Below are 20,854 nucleotides of genomic sequence, written 5' to 3'. Positions count from 1 at the left end.
TCTATTAATTCTAATTAGTCCTTTCCTGTGTTTCAACTGTATTTTTTACACTACAAGGGATTTGTCTTTTAAATCACAATTTGTGGTGGATTAAATATGAACTAGTGAACAATCAGACTCATTGTAGCTATCATTTATCTAGTACATTCTAGAATATGTTAGCTAAAATATGATTGGTTGCTACAGTATGTGCAACATTTCCTTTTAGCAAATATATCCCTGTTTTTAAAATCCTTATGTGTATTGAAAACGTGTTCCTGCTTAATAAACCTTTGTGTTATATTGCAGAGATGAGTAAAAATGTACAAGGTTTTAAACATTATGGAAAATGGTTATTAAAGAATAACTGTACATGAAAGTGCAGATTTAGACAACAACCTCTCCTCCAAGGGATAGGACTGTTCGGTGCTGCAATAGTTCTTGTTGACAACTAGGAAAATTCTATCTACAACCGTGATGGGTAACTGGCGGCCCTCCGAGCCTTTACTTGCGTCCCCCAGTTCCTTCCTCCTATACTATCAGATCTGTTTAATGCTTGCTTAGAATACCTACTGATGTGTTATTATAGATAGGCGTTTCGTTCTTTCATTAAATGTATTGTTTTACATTATTACTTAGATTACGGGTAGGGCCATTACTAGGAATTGTAGCTCCTGGGGCAGGATGTAAATTAGGACCCTCTAAACTCTCATATGTAAATAATTAACCTAAAACATAAATTCCCTCCAAACTCCTACAGATTTGCTGTCCCAGCCACACAGCCCTAGTTATGGCCCAGCTTAAGGGTAACGTGTAGTCCTTTTTAAAGTTAAAGGGCTGTCCAGGGGTATCAGGTTGCCGATCAGTGGTCTATGACAATAATGACTAGCAGACACAACATTATTTATTATTATCATTTATTTATATGATGTCGGCACTTTACATGGCACTGTACATAGAATACTTATCATTAGCTTCCTGTTTTGTATGCCCATCGGGGTGCCAGTCTTTACAGCTTGCTGCCCTCTGGCCTCAGTAGGATCAACCACAATAGGAGGACAGCGCATCATTGATGGCCATGGGTTCTGTACGTGCCCTGATATAAATATTTTATACAGTCACATAGTTCCTGCCCCATTGGCGCTTACAGTCTGAACTCACACATCATCAATGCTGGGACAATGGAGCACTGTTGGGAAGGAGTTCAACAGAGGGGCAGATTCTAATTCCCTGGCATGGATTCCTCTCAGTTTTGCTACTGTATTTGGCATTACGGTTGATATTGGCTATAATTTATAATTTATGTACATGTTATATGTAATTTGTGTCATAATTGTAACCATTCCCTCTCATGCACATTACCAGCCTATTTACTACACTGTCGGGGAGATGTACTAAGCCTTGAGAAGGAATAAGTGGAGAGTGATATAGTTACAGTCAATCAGCTCCTAACTTACACTTTACAAGCTGTGTTCGAAAAAGGCAGTTAGGAGCTGATTGGATGGTTCTTTATCAATCTCCACTTTATCACTTTTCAAAGCTTAGTACATCTCCCCCTCTGTCCTTTTTCAAACCTATTATTACCGTCTTCATTACAATCTCACTACCTCCCATATATTTTTTTGAATGGTGTAATATTGGGTACCAGGGAACCCCTCTAGGTGTGCCACTACATTCTCTCAATGTGCATTGCTGCATATTATATCAGAGCTGTATAAATAAAGAATAATAACATTTAGGTGGAGAGTGATTAAGGCTATATGAAAGGCAAAGCCTGTTGTGTGCCTTCGGAATGGTGGGGAAACGCTGGTAACGTCTGCACGTTGCAGTCACAAATTTGCTCCTTTTACCTGGCACCCCCATAGTGGTCCACAGTAATAGGAGCAATGTTGCTGTGCTGCAATTACAGTCACTGCACGTTGCGGATAATTGTATCACCCGATTTAGGTCCTCAAATTTGCTGATAAATAGAGCTGTGATCTCTATAGACAGTATACTGATGTTGAGCCTTTATGCTTGCTCCTTTCCTTGCCGCAGGTCTTGTTACCTCTTTGAACTTCTGCATCACTAGTGAAATAAAGTCCGACCTGACCACACACATATAAAAGAATAAACAATTATTAAATGTTACTTAAATTAACAATTATGGAAGTAAACATCACCATACTATATGCAAAGAGAAGAGTTGGGCTGGTAGGGAACACAAACTAAATAACAATAAATAAAGTATTATAAGCAAGTATACCATATACATTTTATTGGTTCTTTTTTTTATATTTTTAAACAAACAAGTTTGTGTCTGGTAAATAAATAATGTGCCGCATCCATGTTTATTTCTTTTTTCTGAGCACATTGCTTTGTTTATTTAGATATACATTTTGTTCTCTAAGCCGGACTCTTGTGCCTAGATCTCCCCCTGCCATTTTCTCTCCCCGTCACAGCTTGATGATTGCCGATCAGGCAAAAGAGATCAGCTCATATTAGATAGTTCTCACCCACTGCTTCCATCCCACTCTGAAATTGAATTAATGTTCCCCCTATGCTGCAATTGCCTTCATTGCTGTCTTAACAGTGTAAATCCAACCAGCTGAGCTTGAAAATGTATCTGGGCAAATTTCTTTCTCAACCTCTTGCCGCTAAGGAGGAAATCATCGAGCGAGAGAGAGAGAGAGAAAGAATAAGAGAGAGGGGGGTAGGAGGGTAGGAAAATTAGACCCACAAATAGGACTGTGCCCAATTTTTTCATCCAGTAGGTTTTATGTTAAACTTTCTCTCATCTCTCTTTAGACATGTCCGGAACCTGAAATTTAGTCTGTCAGAAAGATATTCTCAATAAAATGAAAAGCCGATGATTGGCAAACATACTGACAGTTTTATCTCATCACGTTATGTAGTCTATTCTACAGGAACTAGACAGCATGTACATTACAGGTAATAAATATTAGATTTATATTGTCCTTTTAATAGGTATAGGGGGGAGCGGTCATAATACCGACTGTGGGGATTCCGGCACTCAGAATGTCGGTGGCGGAGTTCCGACACCTGTCAGAATTCCGGCACCGGCATTCTGACCGCCAGCATCCGGAAGGTAAGTAATGGGGTTAGGTTTAGGCATTAGGGGGAGAGTAAGGCACTAAGGGAAAAGGGTTAGGTTTAGGGTGCGGGGAAGGGGAGGCTAGATTTAGGCACTAGGGAGGGAGGGTTAGGGCAGGGAGAGGGGGAGGGTTAGGTTTAGGGTGCGGGGAGGGGGAGGTTAGATTTAGGCACTAGGGAGGGAGGGTTAGGGCAGGGAGAGGGGGAGGGTTAGGATATTGACCGACAAGTGTAGGTATCTTAACCCAGATGGGATTTTGGCGTCAAGATTCTGATCGCCGGGATCCCAAGCGCCGGCATCCCGTACCCATCCTGTTTAGGAGTATTGTTGTAGGGACAGTCTGAATAAGAGCCAATTTGTACCCTAGTGCACCATTTACAGCCTTCTAAGTTTTTATTGTTGTATAATAGAGAGTGCCCTGACTTATGGGATTATTATATTGTTTGGGAATTGTACTGCTGCGGATTGGGGTGCTCTTGAGCGGGTGGTAAAGACCGCAAGCAAAATAATAGGTGTAAAACTACCCCAAATTCAAGTTCTTGATGAGAGTAGAGTATTGAAGTGGACTAGAGGCATCTTAGTTGATCCTAGTCATCCCAACTATATGGTTTTCGGAAGATTACCATCAAATGTACGCTTTAGGAGTGTGCACACACATACAAAGAGGATATATAATAACTTCTTTCCAGTAGCTGTTCGTCTATTGAACTGTCAAAATGCACTCACCTGAGTATTATGGAAATGTTTTACTGGTTTGTTTTATATGCTGAAGTGTTTGTAATTGACATTTCATTGACAATCTAACAAGTTTTGTTTTGTTGTTGATGACAATAAAGTGGCAGTAGTATGGTAAGAGAGACATACCAACCAGTCCTAATGCATCTGGGAACTGAATGTTAGAAACAGAGGGGCAAACATATAATTAGCATTATTCAAATACTCAGCAGGCACATCTGAGGGATCTGGTGGATGAGAGGGAAGGAACGTCACCGGAAGTAGAGAGCCACTAACACATACATACATACATATATACAGGGCCGAAACTAGGATTTTTTACACCCGGGGCAAGACAGTAATTTGGCGCCCCCCCTGGTAATTCCCCCAAAGTAATGCCCCTTGCAGCAGTGCCCCTATATTAATGCCCTCTTCAGCAGTGCACCTATAGTAATGTCCCTGTAGTAGTGCCCAAACAGTAATGCCCCTGTAGTAGTGCCCATACGGTAATGCCCCTGTAGTAGTGCCCATATGGTAATGTCCCTGTAGTAGTGCCTATATGGTAATGCCCCCACAGTAATGCCCCAATAGTGCCACTTACACTATTGATTTTACACTACTAAAAACATTACTTGCCTTAAACCCCGCTCCTGCGTCTGCCACCGTCCGGTCTGCCCCCGGAAGCTCCTCGGAACTATCGGAGAGACGTTATGACGTCTCTCCCATAGTGCCCGTGAGGAGAGTTGGAAGCTGGAGTTCAGGAGAGAACTCCAGCCTCCAGAAGGAGCCGGGAGCCCGCTGGTAATAAAATCTCAGCGGGCGTCCGGCTTGGAGCCTCCCTGCGGCGTCGGGCTGGAGGACACTAGTGGCGGGTGCAGCAGCGCACCCGGTGCACATGCACCTCCAGCTCTCGCTAGTTGCGGCCCTACATGCATAGACATACATACACTACATTTACAGAAAAAAAGATCTGAAAATGCTTCATTTAAATAAATAAAGGATTTTTTCCTGTGTGCTTCCTGAGTTGGCGATAAAAGGAGTAAGTAGTGCCGCTGCAATCCTTCTTAAATAGTTTCTCTGAATGGGACTGTTGCCCTACCTCCGGCTTATCTATCTATCTATCTATCTATCTATCTATCTATCTATCTATCTATCTTTAGTAAATAACCTGCTAAACATAGCAACGTGTGTATTGAGGAACTGGAGTAGACAGTGAAAGCTCTGTTCCAGTGTCAGAGTCGGCTCTCATCAGTCTGTCACATGGAAAAGAGCATTATGGGAAAAAAAATCAGACGATTTTAGTATAAAACCACTGTTTCCTGATAATCTAATTTTAATACAATGCAGGCACTAGCAAAGGTAATTCTCACAGTATAGCTTTTCTTTATGGGCCTATCAATAGGAGATGATTGAACATCAATGAGGGGCTTTTCTAATAACCTAGAAGTAGCAAGGGATCACATGCTATCACTGCTTCTCAGCAAAATTATCTCCTAGGGACAGATCTCTGTACACCGGCAGGGAGAAAGCTGAAGTCAGTAGAGTATTCTTATCTGCGGACTTAAATTCTTGTTTTGAGTTAGGATTAAATCCATCTGGAAGGTGCAGTTTTCTTCCTTTGCACAACCATGTTCCTCTGTAGGAGATGAAATTTGGGGACAAAATTGGGAGTGGGCTGTGTTCAAGCTCAACTGTCTGTGTAGAAATCAATCTCCTTAGTATTTGGGGGGATTGGGTCAGAATGTCAGCATTCTGAAGGTCAAACAATACGGTATGTCAACATTCAAAAATGTCGACATGGTTAAAATGGCGCCATTATTATTATTATTATTATTATAATTATTAAAGAACAAACAAAAACAATGTACAGAAACAGTGTGAACAAGAACAAAAGTGACATACAGTACAGAACATGGACATTGTTTATAAACATTGCTACAGTATATCAGCAAGCATAATACACAAATAAGCAGCAGGGCGGCAAAACCCAAAGCTTGGGTGGGTTGTAGGCAGCGGGAGGTAAAAGCGAGGGAACAAAAAGCATGATGGAATAGGGTCCTGCTCATAAGAGCTTACAGTCTAAAGGGGATGATGTTCATAATGTCAACATCAGAATGTCGACAAACAATTTTTTTTTTTAGTTCTTGTTTAGGGTTAGGCTAAAATGACAACAAAAACTGTATATCAACAAGTACAGGTGTGGTACTGTATGAAACGCTAAATTCAGAATTTCGACAGGTTCTGAATGTTCAACAGAATGCCGACATACAGTTTTTTGCTCTTTCTAGGGTTAGGGTCAAAGCCAGTTTTACAGTTACGCTGAGTTCTCGGCTGAGTAGGGCGCCACATAGAGGTGGGCGCCCTGGCCCGGCAGCAGCCAGCGACATGTAAATTTAAGCTTGGGCGGGTGGCAGTCTGTCAGATTGTGTCACTGCCTACACCGAGGGGCATAGCATGGGAGGTGATGGTGGAGCTCCTGCTTTGGGCACCAGAACTGTCCGGGGGCACCTGTCTGGATGGATCAATGAAAGGTGTTGGAGATGCAAATAGCATCTCCATCAGACCGTCGCTTGGCAACCAAATACAGACCGCCGACTTTAAAGGTAAGAGCACTGAACAGGAGGTGTGGGTGTTGAATAAGAGGAAAGGAGAAGGGGAACGGAAGCTCCCTATGCAGGCTGGAGAATTCTGTGTCTGAAACAGTGTGTAAATGCCACCTGCTGAGCTGGGCTGATAGGTGGCAGTGACAGACGCTTGGTGCTGGTATAGGGAGAGGAGACTTGTTGCAGTATGGTTGGCACAAAGGCCCTGATTCAGAGCCGGAAGCTCTGACAAATCGCTCGCTCTGATACATGGCCGTCCTTCTTGATTTTTAGAGCGGCCTCCTGGCGGCTCGTATAGCTGTGGGTGACCACCCACAGCTATAGCGAACGGCAAGGAAGATGGTCGTGATGGTCAAGACCATTGCGACCATCGGGCTTGCGATGAGACCCTTGTGGTAGGTTCTCGTTGCCGCAAGCCCTGGAGTGCTTTCGACTCAAACAGAGCCGAAAGCACTCCCACTGACATCACTTGTGATGTCAGTGGGGCCGGCCCCAGACGGTAGGCGTTCCCATGGGAACGCCTCTGCATTGGCAGCCACGCCCCCGGCACGCCCACCAAAGGGGGCGTGCTGTCACTCAACATCGACAGCACGACCCCTTTGGTATGAGACCCGGAGCGACGGTGTCCCCGTCGCTGTCCGGGTCTCACGCATGCGCACGACGGAGCCGGCTCCGTCGTGCGCATGCGCACTGGGCCACCATCGACCCACTTGCGAGTGCTCAGTGCTCACGAGCGGGTCTGAATCAGGCCCACAATCTCAGCAGTAGTGCTGCAGCTGCCTGGAGGCGAGGCCGGCCAATGAAGTCGCAGCTTTCAGTTCATGTCCCCGATGCTAGGCAGATTTGTCAAACTCCCTGAATCTCTGTGAAGTGCGTCTGCACAGTGTAGTTGTCAGGCCACTCTCCCAGTCTTTTTTTTTATTTAACATTTTGAAATAGTCTGCCAGTACCACCCCTACTCTCGCATACAAAATGCCAAATGCTGCTATTTCCATTAGAGATGAGCGGTTCGGATTCTGTGGAATCCGAACCGCTCCGAACATTGGGGATCCGAGTCCACCCGAACCATGTTCGGGTGTTCACCGCCTGACTCGGATCCCCGTTCGGGGCCGAACGGTGGCCGCCTGATGTCGGATTCTCACTAGAGAATCCGACATCAGGTCTCCTCGCGTGTATAGCGCTCTGCCCTACACAGACACAGACACACAGCCGCCAGCGGCAGCTGTGTGTTTGTCACAGCAGCCAATGAGAGCCACACAGACTCTCATTGGCTGCTGTACGGAGGGAGCCGGCTGGAGCTCACACATGAGCTCCGTCTTCCGGCTCCCTCCGCAGCGTGTGACAGCAGAGCGGACGGCGCGGGAGCGGGGAATCAGGTAAGTTTTATTTTTATTTTTTTTTTACTTGTCAAAGGTCCGGGGGCGCTACTGGGGGGGTCTGCTACTGGGGGGGCCTGCTACTGGGTGGGGGCTATACTACTGGGGGGGTCTGCTACTGTGGGGGCTATACTACTGGGGGGGTCTGCTACTGGGGTCCATACTATTGAGGGGCCTGCTACTGGCGGGGGCTATACTACTGGGGGGAGTCTGCTACTGGGGGGGTCTGCTACTGGGCGTCCATACTACTGAGGGGCCTGCTACTGGGGGGGCTATACTACTGGGGGGGGGTTTGCTACTGGGGGGGTCTGCTACTGGGGGGGCCATACTACTGAGGGGCCTGCTACTGGGGGGGCCATACTACTGGGGGGGGCTTACTACTACTGGGGGGGGCATACTACTGGGGGGGCTTACTACTACTGGGGGGCCATACTACAGGGGGGGCCATACTACAGGGGGGGCTACTACTGGGGCAGCCTACTACTGAGGGGGGCCTGCTACTGGGGGCAGCCTACTACTGGGGGGGCATACTACTGGGGGGGCCATACTACTGGGGGGCCATACTACTGGGGGGCCATACTACTGAGGGGGCTGCTAATGGGGGGCATACTACTGGGGGGGCCTGCTAAAGGGGGGCATACTACTGGGTGGCATGCTAATGGGGGGCATACTACTGGGGGGGCCTGCTAATGGGGGGCATACTACTGGGGGGCATTCTACTGGGGGCACTGCATAGGGTACCCTACTACTAAGGGGACTGCATAGGGGGCACCACTGCTGGGGGCATTGTGTAAAGAACACCGCTACTGTGGGCATTGTGTAAAAGGGGCACTACTGTGGGCATTGTGTAAAAGGGGCACTACTGTGGGCATTGTGTAAAAGGGGCACTACTGTGTGTCGTAACATAAATAAGAGACACTACTTTATGGTGTAATGTGAATCAGGCCCTACGTGCGGTGTAATGTGAATAAGATTGTGCACTGTGACTCCTTGGGCCGTAGCCCACTATGTAAACAAGTACTGTGACTCTGCTGGCCGTACCCCACTGGGTGGGTGCACTACTTTTCATTTCTGCCACTGCTGTGTGGCAATGTGTCATAGATGTGCTTTATACTGTGGTGTCTGTGTCGTTGTGCCGCTGCTCTGTCGCTTAGGAACCAGTCAGCTCACTGCAACCTTTGGCCAATAATGTTGAAAACAATATTATGAGCTGTTATATGGTCTAAATTGACTGGAAATTAATGTTATTGAGGTTAATAATACTCTAGGAAGAAAAAAAAGACCAATTTATGTGATTTTAGCTTTTTTTGTCAATTTTTGTAAAAAAATCCAAATCCAAATCCAAAGCCTGTCACCGCAGTTTGGCAAATCCAAATCCAAAGCCGGACGACGAATTAGAACCAAATCCAAATCCAAATCCAGCAAAAATGGTCCGGCGCACATCCCTAATTTCCATACACAGGCAGCATGTGGCCACTGTAATGGGGGCACAGCTCTTCCATTACCCACAATGTGCCCTCTGAACTCTGATCCCTCCACCTCTGCTGTTTCTTCCCTTGGTGCTCACGGACCCTTCTCCTCCTCTGCTTCCCTCACTGTCCTAGTTGCCTGCATTTATCCTCCCCCAGTGTGTATATTTCCATCACCCTACATTACTCCGTATACATATGGCTTTTCCCACAAGATCACGCCCCCTTAATTTTTTCCGGCACGAGCAAAAGTACCCCCATGGGCGCTGAAGGCGATATTTGCTTACCAAAAATATTGGGCTCAGGCCGGCCCTGGGTAGGGTTAGGTTAAGAAAATTAAGTTTTGTCAGGATGTACAGTATCTTTGAGTATGACTTTAGTATTGAAAAAAGAATATCAGCAAAATTCTAGCTTAAAGAAACATCATCTGAAATGTCATAACCATTGGATGTCTATAAATAGTGTCATTGGGGTGAATACTGAAACAAAACCAGGCACAATCAGACTGCCCTTATAATATATGATGCCATCAGAAATCACTGATTATAAGCAATGACAGATGCTATTTACAGGTGTTTATAATACAAAAGTAATGTTAATATAAGTATAAAGGCAGGTCACCACAAAGTTGTATACCCTGAACAAAATACTCAACACTTACAGCTTCATTATGATTCAGTTATTATTCATGCATACAGTATATTTTAGTATATTATTTAACTATGTAGTAAATGTATTTATTCTCTATTATTCACAGTTGAAAGATTGCAACAATCCTCTATTCTTATTTATATTATTTGTTTCAAAATCTTTGGAATAATTCTATATCGTTGTGGGTGTGGTTGTGCAGATTGTTCTTTTTGAATGTTTAGAGACAATACAAACGTTGTTGATTATTTCATATTACTTTATATGTGAGTTAATTGATACGGGAGTATTACTTGTGACTAAAAGTTTATTCAAGGAGTTTTTTGTATTCAAGGTCCAAATCCCAATCTTCCCAATTTTCTCTATCTGCCCCCCCATCCCTGTTCTCCACTCCACCCTCATTCCTACACACCCCGCAGTCCATATACATCCCATCCAAGTTATGAGAATGTTTTTTTTCTGCCAATGCTCTAATGCACCATTAGCTGGTCTGTGTTGCTCCACACACATACTTAATACTGTATTTAATACAGTAGATTATATTTATATTATCAATAATTTTTTATTGATATGTATTTATTTTTACTATTTATTGAACACCTGTAACAGTTTTGTTTTGTACCTTACATTTTAGTTTAGTGCATTTAAGGCCATATTAAATTGTTTAAGGCGAGCAGCACCAAGGCTGCACTTATCGCAGATTTCTGATCACACCCTCTTAAAATCCACGTAAAGTAGGGCTTTAGGTCTTTGCGCGAGTGCCGAGCACGCCATAACTGCAGCGCAATAGGCACTTAGGGCGGGAGAAACCGATTAACGTGGCTAAAACTGTGCATTATGATGCGAGAATACAGCTGTCCCGAACAGAGCTGGATTGGATGCACAAACAATTGAATTACTGTAGCTTCCCGTCTATATTAGATGGGAGCTAATTCTCTCAAACATTTGAATCGCCCCCAGCTCTATACCTTTACATACTCAACTATCCAGATATAAGTGGGGCAGTGTCCATTTACATATCTCCCAAAATTTAGATATGCAGAATTGGGACAAAATAAGCCCTGATCTGCCCAATACACCACTGAGATCCTCCCCTAAGCGCCCTCTTTTAGATGAAATTCATCCCATTTTCAGCTAAGCTTGTCTATTTGAGTTCAGCTACATGGGACAGTTGGGTGGTACGCATCTGTGGAGTCTGTCTAGCCATCCTGGCTATAAGCACCTATGTCTTGATGGTCAGAATGTTGGGCGGTAATGTCCCATTCACCGCTTCTCTGTGTATTTGAGCAGAATGCTAGAACATGCAGTAATAAAGTAATAAAACTATTGGCATTTGCATCTTGAACTCAACTTACTTTTTCCAAAATACATATAAAAATGATACTTTTCTTCTTATTGAAGTAGACTAATATGGTAAAAGACGAAATACACTGTAGAAAAATTTACTGCATGTGACTTATAGATTTTCACTGCTTGAAACTGTGTCAAGGTCCTTTCGAGTGATTAATGAAGATAGTCAATAATAATACTGAAAATTCAAATTCCCAATGTCTTTTTATAGTTGAGACAGAATAAATTAAGCTGATAGGACCTCTCCACCTCTGCTGGTTGGCCAGGGTGTGGGTAATATATTTTTAACTGAAGGAGAATGTTGCCTTAACCCTTTCGAAGCTAGCTACTGTAGTTGGATGAAAGGAATTGGGAAGAGTGTTGAAAAGGGCTATGAAGAGCCTAATATAAAATCTCCCTATAGGGAACCACTGAAATATTACATGTAGCATGTAGCACTGGCATTTTATACCCTAAATCAATGTTTCTCAACTCTAGACCTCACGTGCCATGAACAAGTCATGTTTTAATTAATTCACTCTGTGGGAACACATAGGATAACTGTCCTGTCTATGATTGGGGGAATCCTAAAAACATGAATTGTTAGGGGTACTTGAAAAGGTTGGGAAACTTTAATCTAAATGCATAATAACAGATAGTGTTGAGATGCCTGGAGAATGTTTTTGATGCTGAATGATAAAAAGTTGTTTCTTGGTAACTTTAATGAAAACTTTAAGCCTAAATGGGATATAGTTAGTAGCCTAACTAGTGCTCTCTGGCAGTCCTGTAAATTCCTCTATAAGTTTACAGAGCATTAATTAGTGATAGGGATCTTCAAAGGTTTCCATATAGTATCACACGTTAATACACCATGGTCAAGTGTTGCACCAATGGAGGTTATTCCCTAGGCCCTATTAGTTTATAGATTCTATCCAGCTGGTCGGAGTCAACCTCCAAGGCTTTTTGTGGGCCCGCTCAATATCCCAAACAGCCTCCATTGATTGTTTTATGACATCATTTCTTTAATACTACTTGGTTCAGGAGCATATCCTTGTAACATATGTGTAGCCCACGTCACAGAACAATGTGAACCGCTGCTATAAAAAAAATTATTGCTCTGTAGGCATTACCATGAAAAAGGACACATTTCTGTTCTAAATATGCAAATACTATTAAAAAGTCATCCAACAAGCTTTTGAAGCTTACGAGAATGCATGAGGCCACAAAAAGTTAACTACTTTGAACAGCCTAGATTTCATGCAGAGATGTGCATCCTGTGTGTCGGGACCCCACATTTATATGTCGCCCTGACTGGTGGGTATGCCACACACACGATGGCGTTTTTAGCCAAAAAATACTGATCACAGAGGAATACCTTCCTATAAATCAGAACTAATGAAAGTCCCCTCGAAACAGGGCTGTCCCACTGAAATCAAGAAGGTTAGGTGGTATGTAATACCTATTAATACTGATGATAATTAAAGATGATAAACCAGAGATACTGCTTGATGGATTGTTATGAAATACTAAATACCCTAAAATATTATATTGTCTGTCATTATATACATGCAAATATCCCTTCAGCATTTGCGTTGCAGAGTCCTTTGTTCTTTTGTGCACTGGCTGCTCCTCCCAATGTCCCATCCTAGGATTACGGAATCAGTAAGCTAGGAACAGCTGGAGTAGTGAGAGTTGGGGAAGACACCAGACAATCTCCAGTTTGCAGCTTGAAATGTCTTAGGGAGAGTCAACAAACTAGGTCATTTAAATAGTGCAGTGCAGCGACTGTACTAAGAGGCTTAATTCCTAACTCCAGCCGGCCACAAATATTTATTTAAATTCATGAGAAGAAATGTCTTTCTTGAGGTGTAAGTACTAGTTTTGCCGCAGTCTTTTTACTTTTATATACCTTTGTGGTTTGTGTGATGTATTTGACTGACAAGTATCCGCTTTTACTCTTTGCAGATCTATTTTCTTTGTATTTACTCCGTGATCATGATTCGTGCTCTCATGTATATGCGGGGAAATAGCAGATGTTTTGTGTGTGACATATTCAAATGTATATGTGAGGTATTCTACATTATGAAAGAACTTACACTTTTCACATTATAATATACAAAGAAAAAAATAGGAACCGCACTGAAACAAAATTACTGCTACTTTTGTTAGCTCGTATACTTTGCACATTATAGCAATACTTTTGCTATGTAGTCTGGAGGTTTGCTCTGTTCTCTGCTATACATACTTTGCCTATTCTCCCGGATTGAACAGCAGACTCCTGAGGCCACTCTCCCTTTTTTTGGATTCTCTGGAGAGAAGTTCCAATTAATAGGTAATTATACTGTGTAAAACGGGGTGTAAAAATAAAGACTCACGACAGGCAGGTACTCGGTAAAGCATTGTCTTTACTGGCAGCAGACAGTGCACTCCAGCATACATAGGCTTAGGCCTGGCCACACAAGCACATAACGTAAATAAATAGAAGAAAGTAAAGTTGCCAGCACTCCCAGTACTTAATGGTCAGTCTGCTGCAATGATCTGCAGCCACAATCTGCCATGCTCTCCTAGCACAGCCAACCTCATCTGTCCCCGGCACTAAAAGAACTTACTAAACTGGCCGCTAGCCAGCGTTAGTGCCCAGATCATTGAGTGTATGAGAGTTTCAAACCCTTTCTGTCTCTCAGTGATGAGCTGCAGCTGGGCCTGTGCAACTTGAGAACCCGGAGTTCCAAATCTCCCTTGCTGCTGCAAGCTCCACAGGCTTCACTCTAGCCTCCCTTGGAGAGAGCTGATCCCACAGGAAGGAATCGGTATGATTTACCGCCGGATGCTTGTCCGGCAGTTGGAATCCCGACAGCGGCTGCCCGACATGGGTGAAATCCAGATCGGCCCCAGGTAAGTATTAACCTCCCCCCCTAACCCGAACCCTTCTTAGGGGTACTAACCCTAACCTTCCCCCCAGTGCCTAACCCTAATCCCCCCTCTAAGTGCCTAAACCTAACCCCCCCTTCCCCGCCGCCTAAACCTAAGTCCCCGGGGGGTACCTAACCCTAAGTCCCCCCTCGGGGTGCCTAACCCTAACCCTCCCTCCCCCTAGCCTAACCCCTAACCATCTGTCTTTGTGTATCTGTCCAAATTGATCCAGTTGTTCATTGGTCATGCTGAACGTCTGGATTGGACTCTCTGTAGCCAGTTTAAAATGCAGAACTGGACATTTGCTGCCCTCCTAAATTACTAATAACTAATAACACGGCACAGCTCCTTCTCGGAGCGCCAGTTCCTATGCGACTCTGCTTGCGCTGTCCATCTTATTCACTTGGATTTGCTTCTTAAGCCGCATACACACTAGATTATATTTATGAATGATATGGACGATAACGATATTGTTCAACGATACTGTATATCGTTCATATCATTGAATGTGTATGCAGTAAACGACCAACGATGCGCGCTCCTGCGGGTCATTAAAGATGTCTTTTGTCATCCGTACATGCAGGCCAATCTGACGATATAGTCAAGAATTGCCTGTTCAGAGATGTGTCAGGATGACTTCACTGAAAGATATCTTTAAAGATATCTATCAGTGTCAGGGGCTGGCTGGCAACTTTAAACCTGGGGGGCAAACACAAGCATAAGGCCCTCGATTTTCTGCCAGATAACTGCGATGGAAAAAATAGCATAATACATTTCTCAGAGGTGTGGTGTATCTACAATATGGTTGTGGGTTAAATAGCAATAGAACAAACTTGTTATATAAAAGAGCTATAAACAAATACATAACCCACCAGCCCCATCTGAAAAAAAACAGAAAGTATACTAGTCATGTCCTCTCTTCAATACAGAGACCATAACAGTGACCTCTATAGATTAGACATAAAACCAGATCCACAATCTGGCCGCCTCTACTTGCTCATTAAATATCTGCCCCTCCCCCCTTTTAAAATTAGACCCCAGATTTAACTGACCCAAACCCCCATTATGAAAATTCCTACCCCAGATGTGACCCCCCCTATTCCTGATTAAAAGCTGTACCTCAAATTTGATAACTCCCCTTCTCCCTCATGAAATGTCAAACCACAGATTTGCTCCCTCAAACACACACACCCATAGACATATACACACACACACAAATATATACACATACACTGTACACACACATACATACACATTACACACACACACATATATACACATACACACACACACTCCTCCCCCATCTGTGGTCCCACAGCATGCATATGTAACTTACCTTAAGCAGTCTTCTTGTTTCCTCTCCTATTCAGAGCTCCTCAGACAGACGACAGCACCGTCACCACAGCAATCTTGAAGGGAGTAGACATTCTGCAGTTATCTGCTGCTGGGGAGCCGGCACAGACACCTGGAGGAAGTGTCTTACAGGGCTGCCATAGTGGCGCCCCTCTAGGCACTGGCGCTTGTTATGACTGCCTCCCATGTAACTTCAGGCGGTACCGAGGCACATGCCGGCGCGGAGGAGTGGCTCTCTAAACGGCGCAGGAAGGGCTTGTGAAGCCTTCTACTGCGCCGCTAGCCAAAGCAGATGAATACTTTCAGAATTTGCGTTCCATTGGAATGCAAACCGGAAGTGCAGCAGCTGTGTCAAACGGGCTGGCTGACACATTGCAAGCCAGCCCAGCAGAGGGGAGATTGAGACCGGCCCAGCGAGAACTGTCCCGCTTTCCCATATCCAATCTGCCTCTGTCAGGAAGCACATTCTCACTTGGCCACCGGGCATGTGAGGCAGTGTGCAGCTACAGCCACCCGCCGGCCCCTATCTTTAAAATTGTAGCAGCCCGGGGGGCATATGGCACCCTGCCCCCGGCCCAGCCCGCCACTAATCAGTGTGTACACCCAATATCGTTTGTCCTGCACTACAGAAAGTTCAAGGGAAATATTTCACCAATATCGTTCATACAGCACATCATCTAGTGTGTATGAGCCTTAGTTGGCATAAAAGGTCAGGGAGGCATGTGCTCAGCTCTGCTTGGTTGAGCAAAATACATGCTTACCTGTGGAGGAGATCTGCTGAGTGCCTCATGGGATGTGCCTACACTGAGCGATCAGTCATTCAGTGTAGGCACATCAATCATCCCCGAACATGGTCAACCATGTAGCATGTTCGGGCGATGATAGATGTCAAAAACGACAGTCATTTTTTACTTTAAACTGCCCGATATGCGGACGATTACTGAGCGATTGCACGATAACGATGTAATCGTGCAATCGCTCAGCAATGTCGCATAGTGGATACGCAGCATTAACCTCTCCAATCCAGCAATTCATAGGTGAATACAATAGACAATTGGAGTATTTATTGTGCAGGATTACTAAAGTGGTTTAAATGTAAGTGCTTAGGGAGGCGGCAGAGTGAGGGGAGAATGTGACTGGATGTGTCAGGCCTTTTCTAGGTGTTGTATTGCTTCCGTTGGCTGTTTTCTCTACTCAGACACCCTCCTCTTTGTAGGACAAGTTAATTTGCTCTTTTTCTTAGCTGATTAAGCTGGAATGTGATCCTGATGCCGGCATGAGGGCTCCTTGGAGCATGGATCTGCAGACTGATTGCTCTTTAAAGAGGTTTCATGTTACCCTGCGCGCCTCTCACCTTCTCATCTCATTATTTATGGACAAGGAAAATACTGATATTGATACTTATGTCAGCCTGATGGTTCCAATTAAAACCCCAACTACATTGGATATAAAACTAAGAATTTTACCTTTCTTTCCAGTACAATGAACAGCCTTGCAAGCTTAAAGGGAAGGTATCAGCATTGCTGTTACTTTCCATAATATGACAAAAAGCTGTTCCTTAGTAGAAATTCTGTACTCCTCTATACTTCAGGCAGGGATGGGCCAGCACAAGGGGCAATTTCCGATAAGGGCTGACTTTTCTTTTACAGATGAGTGCTTGGATAAAGGACAAGGGATTACTTTACTTCAGTAATAAGAACAGTGTAGCTATTTAGGCTTCCCCTGGGCAGTTGCAGGGTTGCTAATAGTGCCTCGGCCTTCACTACTTATTGGCTTTGGATGCAAATTGATTTCTGAACAATCCAGTGTTTAAGATCAGTACCATGATTAGTGCCAGTGCCGTTCACTTTCTGATTTATTGATCACGGACTACATAGCATAAACACTGATAAGTTACATGCTCATTAGGGTTGCCACCTCATCGTTTTAACAAGGGACACATATAAATAACAGATTCTGCGGCTGGCAGACTACAAGTCTCTATTTCATCTGGTTTTAATCAGTCACAGAACCTGTGTAATTTGTATGTGTCCCTTATTAAAGGTACGATGTATTGCTCATGGGCTTTAGCGCTGTCAACTAAATCGCTGCCGACACTGACACATTTTTGTGCCCAGTCCTAGTGTGTTAATAAGTTGCACTGTCATTAATATTGATACAGTCCTCTTTGAATGCTTACGAACCAGAAGGTTTATACTAGGGATGGACATCAAACATTGATGGTTTGCTGCTGATGGTTGTTGAGGTGATCTTTCTCCACCATCGATTCCGTGTTCTGATGGTTATGCAACAATAATTTTTCCCCTCTCCCATCACACATTGCTTAGTCCCTACCTCCCTCCTCTGATTGGCCCACCGCTGTCCCAGCCACCCACTAATGGTTCTAAGCCATCAATGGTTTTCTGTCAATGGTACAGATGGCGGGTTTGGTTTCTTCCCCCAAATCACCTTTTACTTTAGAGGCATTTAAAATAATAAAAATCTGACTGCACAAAAATAAAATAATTATCTTACATTGAAACATCATATAAAATATCCTATCTCCGTATCAAGTATACAGTCATCTATATAGAGCTTTAGTGCATATGGAAGCGGGCACCCATACCAGCCATGATTTTATGTAGTTCTCCACAACTGGCATCCTTAGTATCTGTACTAGCACCAGCCCCATGCTAGGTGTAATGCTGGGTAGTACCCACCTATACAATCGTCGGGCCGTTCTTTCAATTTCGACCCGTTCTTTCGATATAGCAAGAGTGTGCTGTTTAATATTCATCCGATTCGTCAAGGCCATGTCGGACCAAAAGTGCAGTGTGTACGCACATTGTGATCGTTCCTCCCACTGTTCTTGCAATTCTACACTAGCAGCCGCACCACTTATGTGGGTGGTAAAAAAAATTTGTTTCGATATTTTAGCAGTCGGGGTTCGAAGGTTGCAAGTATGATTGCATAGGTGAGAACGAGCATATCAGTAATGTGGTCAGGACTTCTGATCGGGAGTTAAGTCGATCGAAACTTCACATCGAAAGAGTGATTGAAAAGGTGTGTACCTCCCTCTTACTCTGATTGGCCCACAGCTGTCACATGTCCTTACATGTGGCACTCCATCAATGGTGAAGCATATAATGTGCAATCCTAGTCATACTGTAATTTTAGCTTGTACAGCCAAATAAAAAGTATTTTGGTGTCTAATATGATATTTGAAAAGGTCATCATTTAGGTGCATGTCTCCCATAAGTTAGCATCGGGGTTCTTAAGCAAGAGTGCATTAAATCGAATTAAGTTAAAACAGATCTAAGCAGGAAATCTGGCAATGAGATCAGCAGTGGCGTCACAAGGGGGGTGCGGTCCATACCTGGGTGTCACCCGCCGAGGGGTGACACCAAGGTGCAGACTCCCCCTCACTGACAGGAGCCGGGTGCTGCACTGTACCATTAAGTCCTGTCACTGAGGGAGCCGGCCGACACTGCAAACAGGGACCTCCTGCACCCCCCTCCCCAAGTAATACCCACGGGGATTTGGGGGCAGGACCACGCTCCTTCTAATGTGGCCACACACCCATATTGTGTGGTCACGCCCCCATATCACATGGCAACGCCCCCTTCTCAGCGGCACGTGGCAGGGCCGCGCGCACATCGTCCCTCCCTGCACCGGGTGACATCGCGGGGACGCCACTGGAGATCAGATAGGGTGCTTGGACTGAGATGTAAAGCAACAGCCTTAAATTGGGGTGCTGACATTAAATCCTTACAAGTTTGACTATAGACACCCGGATCGGCCATTTGAGTGCATCTGAATTACAAAGACAGATGATACCAGATGCCAATTAAGATTGTTAGAAACTGCTATTGAACAATTATTACAACCTGACCATGTATGTGATCATAGTCATACTCATGGGCCTAGCTATAGTGGGTGCAGGGTTTGCCACTGCTATGGGGCCCAGGGGCTTAGGGGGACGAACTCTAGGGCCCGACTCAACTGCACCCAGGTCAAAAAGTTATCTACCAGGTTCCCGGAAATGCCTGCAAAGCACGGTATGGCATAATGTGAACTGAGGGCACTGCGTGGCATGTGTACTGGCAGCAGTTCAATGTGGCATATTGTTAACTTGGGGTACTCAATGTTACATAATATGAACTAGGGACACTGTGTGGTATATGGTGAACTGTAAAGGTGCCCTCATACATAGCGACATTTTACACGATTTGGCCGATTTCAACGAATCGTGACGATGAATCGGGTAAAAAAAGTACAAATCGTGAGTTTATACTCACGACCACGATGCCTATGCGCATCCCCGCTCGTCGTATATCGCATCTTCTGATCTGCCATGATGTAGGGCAGATTAGCCAACCATGAACACGATGGAAGCCGATCGTGAGGCTTTTTTCCTCACGATGAATTGTACGATTCATCACACAATGCGGAATTTGACTGGCAGAAGCCTGGACACGCCCCATCGCCATCTTGTGCAGCATCGTGTATGGAGCAAGACAGTCGCACTTTGGGAGCCTGCACACTGAGGTCTTGTTTTGTTGTATATTTGGTGAGTATTTGTACAGTTTGCAACAACACTGACAACCAATATGTGCTCCCCACTGTCCACCAATGTGTGCCCCCAGGTAATAAATGCATAACCCAGCCACCGCCCGCTGTATTGAGGCGGGCGGTGGCTGGGTCATGCATTAAGCTCCCCCACTGCCCACCAATGTGTGTCTCCAGTTAATAAATGCATGACCCAGCCACCGCTCGCTGTATTGAGGCGGGCGGTGGCTGGGTCATGCATTAAGCTCCCACTGCCCACCAATGTGTGCCCCCAGGTAATAAATGCATGACCCAGCCACCACCCGCCGTATTGAGGCGGGCGGTGGCTGGGTCATGCATTAAGCTCCCCCACTGCCCACCAATGTGTGCCCCCAGGTAATAAATGCATGACCCAGCCACCGCTTGCCGTATTGAGGCATGCGGTGGCTGGGTCATGCATTAAGCTTCCCCACTGCCCACCAATGTGTGCCCCCAGGTAATAAATGCATGACCCAGCCACCGCTCGCCGTATTGAGGCAGGCGGTGGCTGGGTCATGCATTAAGCTCCCCCACTGCCCACCAATGTGTGTAATAAATCAAAAAAATAAATAAATAAACACGTATTTTACAAAAAAATCACCATACATTACATTTAAAACACACATTATTTAAAGCTGGAGGTCTTCTACCTTTCGGTCTCCAGCTGTTGTGGAACTACAGATCCCAGGATGACCTGCCACCCACCTTTGAAACTGTTTTTAGGGCATCCTGGGATCTGTAGTTCTACCACAACGACAGGCCCAAAGGTGGAAAACCCATACTGTCAAACAAAGAAACACATTATATTAC

At 44.7% G+C, this 20,854-nt stretch overlaps 1 long non-coding RNA gene across 1 annotated transcript in view; it reads left to right on the top strand.

Annotated features, from left to right (window-relative positions):
* Window positions 1–20,854, top strand: part of LOC148520498 (uncharacterized) — a 392,091-nt gene that overhangs the window by 262,812 nt on the left and 108,425 nt on the right. The window lies entirely within an intron of this gene.

Source organism: Taudactylus pleione, unplaced genomic scaffold (assembly GCF_031769625.1).
Source record: "Taudactylus pleione unplaced genomic scaffold, aTauple2 ptg000176l, whole genome shotgun sequence".
NCBI classification, from domain to species: Eukaryota; Metazoa; Chordata; class Amphibia; order Anura; family Myobatrachidae; genus Taudactylus; species Taudactylus pleione.
The sequence above is the reverse complement of the archived record's forward strand: the minus strand, read 5'-3'. Positions and strand labels throughout refer to the sequence as shown.